The sequence below is a fragment of the Convolutriloba macropyga genome, unplaced genomic scaffold (assembly GCF_964194025.1).
Source record: "Convolutriloba macropyga unplaced genomic scaffold, txConMacr16.3 SCAFFOLD_6346, whole genome shotgun sequence".
NCBI lineage: Eukaryota > Metazoa > Xenacoelomorpha > Acoela > Convolutidae > Convolutriloba > Convolutriloba macropyga.
The window spans coordinates 3957-12428 of NW_027453515.1; the positions used below are offsets into that span (position 1 = coordinate 3957).

Genomic DNA, 8472 nt, shown 5'->3' on the forward strand with positions numbered 1-8472 from the left:
AAAAGGTAAAACTTCTGTATCTGAAGAGGCGGCGTGATTGAGATTTTTAACAGACTAGTATTATGTTGTTTCTAGTAGGCGAGAGCCGAAACATCGACATGTGAACATCTGGTTTTTAAATCATGAGTCAATTCTCCCTAGTATGATACAGTTGTTAGCCGGTATTGGTAACAGTAGAACAGAGATTTGGAGGGCAAAACCTGCTCATGGGAAATGCTCACAGAGCGCTATCTACCAGTACACATAGTATTATGCTGTTTCTAGTACGCGCGAGCCGAAACATCAGCATGTGAAATGTGTAATCGTGGGTAACTCTAAGTGTGTAGAGTACTGTGTAGTAACTAGTAGCCATGCCAAAGCATGCATTGAAACTCTTCGTGATTTAAAAAGCTCAAAGCAAGATTGACGAGGCCGCAAGGCTATGTCTTTCTAAATTCGAACAAATCGAAAGATTGTTCAAAGTACAATTAAACTGATTGATCCTGTCAGTTGCCATATGCTTGTCTGAAAGACTAAGCCATGCATGTGCAAGCGAAGCTTGAAAAAGTGGAACCGCGAATGGCTCATTAAATCAGTTACTATCTATTAGTTGATTTGCAAGCTAAATGAATAACTGCGGTAACCCTGCAGCTAATGCATGCTGATTGTCCGACACTGTCGGAGACTTTTACAAGACTACACCGGGTGATTTGCTAAGTACAGACACATCCCGTGATGAGTCCTAGTAACTGAAAGATCCCAGATAGCTTCGGCTTGGGGACGGAACTTCCGAATTTCTGACCTATCAACCTATGATGGTAGTGTAACGGACTACCATGGTTGTGACGGGTAACGGGGAATCAGGGTTCGATTCCGGAGAGGGAGCCTTAGAAACGGCTACCACATCCAAGGAAGGCAGCAGGCACGCAAATTACCCACTCTCCGCACGAGGAGGTAGTGACTAGAAATAATGATATGAACCTTTATGGTTTGTAATCAGAATGGAATGGACTTAAAAGCTCCATTGATGAACGAGTAGAGGGCAAGTCTGGTGCCAGCAGCCGCGGTAATACCAGCCTCTACAAGCGTATGCAATAGTTGCTGCGTTTAAAAAGCTCATAGTTGGATCTGTTTGAGTAGAACGGCAACATGGTCTTCAGTTAAATCTGTTGACTCGTTCCGCTCATCCTTCGCATCGAAGAAATAGTTTGCACTTAAATGTGACGAACTGTGGAAACGGTGTTTTCACCCTGAGAAAATTAGAGTGTTCAAAGCATCCTTTGGGATCGAATAATAAAGCATGGAATAATGGAGAATGACCCGCTACTCGATTGATGCCGGTTGGCTGAGTGCGGTAATGATTGAAAGGAACAGACGGGGGCATTTGTATTGCTACGTTAGAGGTGAAATTCTTGGATCGTGGCAAGACAAACTACTGCGAAAGCATTTGCCAAGAATGTTTTCATTAATCAAGAACGAAAGTCAGAGTATTGAAGAGGATTAGATACCCTCGTAATTCTGACCATAAACTATACCAACCTACAATTTGTCAAAGTCGATCTTGACTTGGCAAGAGATTAACCGGGAAACCAAAGTTTATTGGTTCCGGGGGAAGTATGGTTGCAAAATCGAAACTTAAAGGAATTGATGGAAGGGCACCACCAGGAGTGGAGCCTGCGGCTTAATTTGACTCAACACGGGAAAACTCACCCGGTCCAGACATCTTAAGGATTGACAGATTGAATATCTTTCATGATTATATGGGCGGTGGTGCATGGCCGTTCTTAGTTAGTGGAGTGATCTGTCTGGTTAATTCCGATAACGAACGAGATCTTCTCCATCTAAATAATGAAATTCACTATATGTGAATTCAAACACTTCTTAGAGGAACTATGCGGAATTAAATACCGCAGATGAAGTGAGGCTATAACAGGTCTGTGATGCCCTTAGATGTTCTGGACTGCACGCGCGCTACACTGTGTACTTTTAGATTGAGTACTCAGCCCTTGGTCCGAAATGGACTGGGCAATCAGAGAAAAGTACAGCGCTTCAAGGGGATCGTCTGTTGTAACTTGCAGACGTGAACCAGGAATTCCTGGTACTTATGAGTCAACAACTCATAGGGATTACGTCCCTGCCCTTTGTACACACCGCCCGTCGCTACTACTGATTGGATAGTTAAGCAAGAATTGCAAATTCCTACTGTTGGGACTTCGGTCTCCGGCAACGGGATGAAGCGGATCGAGCTTAATTGTCTAGAGGAAGTAAAAGTCGTAACAAGGTTTCCGTAGGGGAACCTGCGGAAGGATCAGTGATTGATTCCTTCGGGCATGGCTGCTGGTAGAGGCCATGTCTGTAGTGCGCATGACGCTCTGTCGCTAGAGATTGCTTGGCAACCAATCTCGAATTATGTATCGAGCTCAAAAACTACTTGTGTGGATACATAGTTCAGCAGTCATGGCAAGGGACTGCTTAAAGGGAGACTAGTTAGCAAAAGCAGCCTAGCAGAACTGCAGCTATCTAGATCTCAGAAGCTGGGTTATAGAAGCCCAGCTATAGACTTGTGAATGAGAAAGGCCTAAAAAGGTCCACAAGTCGCGTGGTTAGAACCGACACGCAAAAATCCCAGCGAGTGACAGAGCGTTGCGCTGTTCAGTGGGAAAGAGTTGAGCTACTCGGGGCGCCCACTGAACTTGCTCCGAGCCAAAGGCTCGAAAAAACACAGCTTAGCCTCAGATCCTTTACATAGAAGGCTAGCTAAAATAAACTTACCTTGGACGAGGGTAAAGTTTAGTCAGTTCTTAGGGGAGAGTAATCCACAGCTTCTCGCCCTCTGAACATTCTCCCAGATATGTAGGTCTGGGAGAGTCTCCTCCTGTTCTTCGGAATCTGGAGGTAGACAAAGACAGTACGATACGATCTTGCATCGGGATGACTAACCGATAATGATCATAATCTGACAATTTTTCCGGCTTGAGGCACCGGAGTCAGATTAAAGACACATACTGAACTAAAGGCGTATGTGCAAAGCTTGTCGGAGTGTAGAGAGTCAAGCTGAGTTGACTCGTCACGTGGTGATGACAACAGCCATGTGCAAAACACTCACAACTTTATCGTCTATGTGGAAAAGGTTGCTAACAGCGCTCTCTATGAGAGGCCCTCGCATATAACTATACGAGGAAAAGGCGATAGAGTTGTTTGAATGTGGGGCAGGTTCATCGACAAGCTAAGTTGATCACATTCTTGTTGTGGCATCCTACTAGAATTGGTCACGGTCTGCACCAACTCTCCCCAAGTTGGCCAGACTTAAAACTAGAAATAAGGTTTGCAGCTATGTGAACCTAGAAACTGTAAAGGAGTTGAAAGAACTTAAAGGAATTGAAAGAGGCCTTGAGGTATATCCTCTTGGTAAAGACCCACAAAAGCTCACAAAAGTGGCTTCGAAGGGCAAAACTGGTTCATCCAAAACAATTGGAGAGCTTAAAGCAGAACCAATTCGAATGAAACACTATTGGTGAAACTTCATCATGAGAACGTCACAAGCTGATCACGCTCTATGATATGACTAGTATTATGTTGCTTCTAGTAGGCTAAGCGCAAGCCGAAACATCAACATGTGAAAGTCGTAGAATTTTGCAATCAAACTGTGGCTAGTACTGTGATGTTACTAGTAACCTGGTGTTCCGTCATATGGCCAAGAGAGCATTTGAAGGCGAAACTTCTGCATGGGAAAGCTGCATCATGATCAAAATTTTATATCGAGTATTATGTTGACGTTAGTAGGCCTTGGCCGAAAACGCAGCATGTGAAAGGTATAGATAAAAGTTATTGTTGCAGTCAGTACTGTGTAGTTACTAGTAGCTGGATTTAAGCTCAAAATGAGACACTGTTGGTGAAACTTCATCATGAGAATGTCACAAGCTGATCAAGCTCTATGATATGACTAGTATTATGTTGCTTCTAGTAGGCTAAGCGCAAGCCGAAACATCAACATGTTGAAAGTCGTAGAATTTTGCGATCAAATTGTGGCTAGTACTGTGATGTTACTAGTAACCTTGTGTTACGTCATATGGCCAAGAGAGCATTTGAAGGCGAAACTTCTGCATGGGGAAGCTGCATCATGAACAAAAGTTTATATCGAGTATTATGTTGACATTAGTAGGCCCTGGCCGAAAGCGCAGCATGTGAAAGGTATAGATAAAAGTTATCGTTGCAGTCAGTACTGTGTAGTTACTAGTAGCTGGATTTAAGCTCGAAATGAGACACTGTTGGTGAAACTTCATCATGAGAACGTCACAAGCTGATCACGCTCCATGATATGACTAGTATTATGTTGCTTCTAGTAGGCTAAGCGCAAGCCGAAACATCAACATGTGAAAGTCGTAGAATTTTGCGATCAAATTGTGGCTAGTACTGTGATGTTACTAGTAACCTTGTGTTACGTCATATGGCCAAGAGAGCATTTGAAGGCGAAACTTCTGCATGGGGAAGCTGCATCATGAACAAAAGTTTATATCGAGTATTATGTTGACGTTAGTAGGCCCTGGCCGAAAGCGCAGCATGTGAAAGGTATAGATAAAAGTTAGCGTTGCAGTCAGTACTGTGTAGTTACTAGTAGCTGGATTTAAGCTCGAAATGAGACACTGTTGGTGAAACTTCATCATGAGAACGTCACAAGCTGATCACGCTCTATGATATGACTAGTATTATGTTGCTTCTAGTAGGCTAAGCGCAAGCCGAAACATCAACATGTGAAAGTCGTAGAATTTTGCAATCAAACTGTGGCTAGTACTGTGATGTTACTAGTAACCTTTTCTTACGTCATATGGCCAAGAGAGCATTTGAAGGCGAAACTTCTGCATGGGGAAGCTGCATCATGAACAAAAGTTTATATCGAGTATTATGTTGACGTTAGTAGGCCCTGGCCGAAAGCGCAGCATGTGAAAGGTATAGATAAAAAGTTATCGTTGCAGTCAGTACTGTGTAGTTACTAGTAGCTGGATTTAAGCTCGAAGTGAGACACTGTTGGTGAAACTTCATCATGAGAACGTCACAAGCTGATCACGCTCTATGATATGACTAGTATTATGTTGCTTATAGTAGGCTAAGCGCAAGCCGAAACATCAACATGTGAAAGTCGTAGAATTTTGCGATCAAAACTGTGGCTAGTACTTTGATGATGCTTGTAGCCAACCGAATTGGTTTGAAAAGCCCAATAAGTAAGCTAACTTGGGAGAGCTTGTTGGAAACCAAATGCTACTAGATTGGTCCAAATACATCCTTCAACAGGGGATCACTTGGCTCGCTTTACGAAGAGGAGCACAGCTATATGTGTTAATTCGGTATGAATCGCAAGATTTGTTTACCGACCTCTCTAACGCAAAAGGCGGTCTCGGCTTCGGCTGTTGACTGCGTCCGATTCAGGGTTATATAACTCTCGATTGAAACACATTGATGTTCTATTGTTGGTGCTTCCAATAAAATTGGAACACTTAAAGCAGAACCGATTCAAATAATAGCATTCTGATCAATGATTGCATTCCTTGATCAAGAACTGCTGGAGTCATTGTGATGGCGAATTTTCTTCATAAGAAAAATTGCAAAGAGACGGAACTTAATGAGACTAGTATTATGTTGTTTCTAGTAAGCGGAAGCTGAAACAGCAACATGTGAAAATCAAGTTTTGTTCAATGATCTCGAGGCGATAAGTACTATGAAGCAACTAGTAGCCTAAGCATGACTCAGATTTGAGACAGTCAAAAAGACTGGCGAAACTTCTTCACATGAAAGTTACATAGAGAACTACAAATGTATACAGCGAGTATTATGTTGTTTCTAGTAGGCGAAAGCTGAAACATCAACATGTGAAAGTTGTCTGCAAACTGTAGAACGATATGTGATTAGTACTGTGCTGTTACTAGTAGCCAGTCTGACTGTAGAAGCCAAGACAAAGGGAAACTAATGCATCTGAAAAGGACAAGTTATGGAAAGGTATGCACGATAAGTATTATGTTGTTTCTAGTAAGCGGCAGCTGAAACATCAACATGTGAACGTCGTTGTGTACAGTAACCTAGAACTATATAGTCCTTAGTAACGTGCATTTACTAGTACCTGTAATTGGTATTCAGACTCAGGCAGTTTTGGAATAGTTTTGGCAAAGATGCACCAGAGAAAACTGGGATTTGATACAGAAATTGTTGAATACAAGTATTATGCTGCTTTCTAGTAGGTTGAATCCGAAACATCAGCATGTGAAAATTGAAAACATTTTCTGGTTCGAATTGTCACAAGTATTTGGTGATCTGAGTAGCCAAACTCACTACAACGCCAATTGAAGGCAAAAATTCTCAACGGGAAAAGCTATTCTCATTGAATGAGCTAACAAGACGAGTATTATGTTGCTTCTAGTAGGCGAAAGCCAAAACATCAACATGTGAAAGTCTTGCTGAACAAATTTAATGTTGTTGAGCTCAGTACCGTGTGAATTAGTAGCCATAATTGGCGAGCGAAAATTGAACTGGCGAAACTTCGTCTTTGGAAAATTGCAGATGCCGAGCACTTATTTTGCAACGAGTATTATGTTGACTGTAGTAAGCGAAAGCCGAAACAGCAACATGTGAAAGCTGTTGAAATTTGTGGTCATTTTGCAATAAGTACAAGGAGTGTAACTAGTAGCCAGGTCAAAATTTGGGATAAGAATGAGCAAAAATTTCTGCATGAGAACAGTTGAAATTATGAAACTAAATTACAAAGACTAGTATTATGTTGTTTCGAGTACGCGAAAGCGGAAACATCAACATGTGAACGTTTGTAACGAAGTTTCGTTAATTTTCAGCCTAGTACTGAGCAAGAACGAGTAGCCTCATCTCCAATCCCACGCAAAATGTAGTGAAATATGTGAGTGAACCTTATTCACGGTGAGGGTTTCCCGAGGTCTGTATTGCAGCGAGTATTATGTTGCTTCTAGTAAGCGAAAGCTGAAACAACAACATTTGAAAGTTGGAATTAATGACTGAATGGAAACTTCGACCTGTGTTTGATAGTAGTAGCGAACAAAAACTGCTGAATCGGTTTCTGTCTCATATTGGTCAGTGAACCAATTAAGAGACAATCAACTACATAACCTGAATTGGGCGAGAGAACCCCCTTAACTTAAGCATATCAGTAAGGGGAGGAAAAAGAAATCAACTGAGAATCCCTTAGTAATGGCGAATGAACAGGGAAAAGCTCATCGGGAAGAGAAATGGCAACATTTCTCGGTGTCCGGTATGGTTTGATGCTAGACTGGTGAATTTGTCCTGATGTCTACTGGAAAGTAGCATCAAAGAAGGTGAAAATCCTGTAAAGGTCATTTTCGATACCAGTCATAATGGCTCATTCCTATGAGTAGAGTTGTTTTGAAAGTGCAACTCGAAGCTGGAGATATGTCTCTCCAAAAGCTAATTATAAAGCGAGACCGATAGTAAACAAGTACCGTGAGGGAAAGTTGAAAAGCACTCTGAAGAGAGAGTGAAAAGTACGTGAAACTGTTGAAGGGGAACTGGAGTGAGCGTTACCATACTCAATGCCTTGATATTATATTCTCGGCTACCGAGTAGTGTAGTTGTCGTCTTTTGGCAAATCTTGTTAATGAATCGAGCAGAAGTTTTCCTCGGAATTCTTCTTGTTGATTCTAAACAAAAATGAGATAAATTGATCTTGATTGCCTGTCTGACCTCAACTTCCTATTCAATGCTCTCTACAGCCCGTCTTGAAACACGGACCAAGGAGTGTGAGTTGCTTGCAAGTGTTGTCGCTCATTGAAAGCGCACACGCGAAATGAAAGTGAACAGTGTAATTTTTATGAATTGCACTACTTTGTGTGGTGAGGGCGCCGATTCGGTGTCCCGCAACCACGGACGGTTTTGCTCTTATTGCATGACTGATCCAGAGCAAGTAGCACACGACCCGAAAGATGGTGATCTATGCTTGGGCAGGGCGAAGCCACGGGAAACCATGGTGGAAGCCCGAAGCGGTTTCTGACGTGCAAATCGATCGTCTGACCTGAGCATAGGGGCGAAAGACTAATCGAACCATCTAGTAGCTGGTTTCCTCCGAAGTTTCCCTCAGGATAGCAAAAGCTTGAGCAAGATTGAAAAATCTTCGCAAAGCAATTTCATCGGTTAAAGCGAATGATTAGAGGAATGGGGGGAAATTTTTCCTTCACCTATTCTCAAACTATAAATCGGTGAGATGTCCTTGTGACTTAATTGCACTTGGACTATGAATGCAAGCTTTTTGTGGGCCGCTTTTGGTAAGCAGAACCGGCGATGTGGGATGAACCAAAAGTTGGGTTAAGGCGCCTAACTACTTGCTCATGAGTCACCACAAAAAGGTGTTGATTGATACTGACAGCAGGACGGTGGTCATGGAAGTTGAAAATCCGCTAAGGAGTGTGTAACAAACTCACCTGCCGAATCAATCAGCCCTGAAAAATGGATGGCACTAGAGCT

General features: G+C 42.4%; 1 pseudogene; it reads left to right on the forward strand.

The window, feature by feature from the left end:
* The first annotated feature begins 5256 nt into the window (after positions 1-5256).
* On the forward strand, positions 5257-5408 carry LOC142358343 (5.8S ribosomal RNA; annotated as a pseudogene).
* Positions 5409-8472: the final 3064 nt, after the last annotated feature.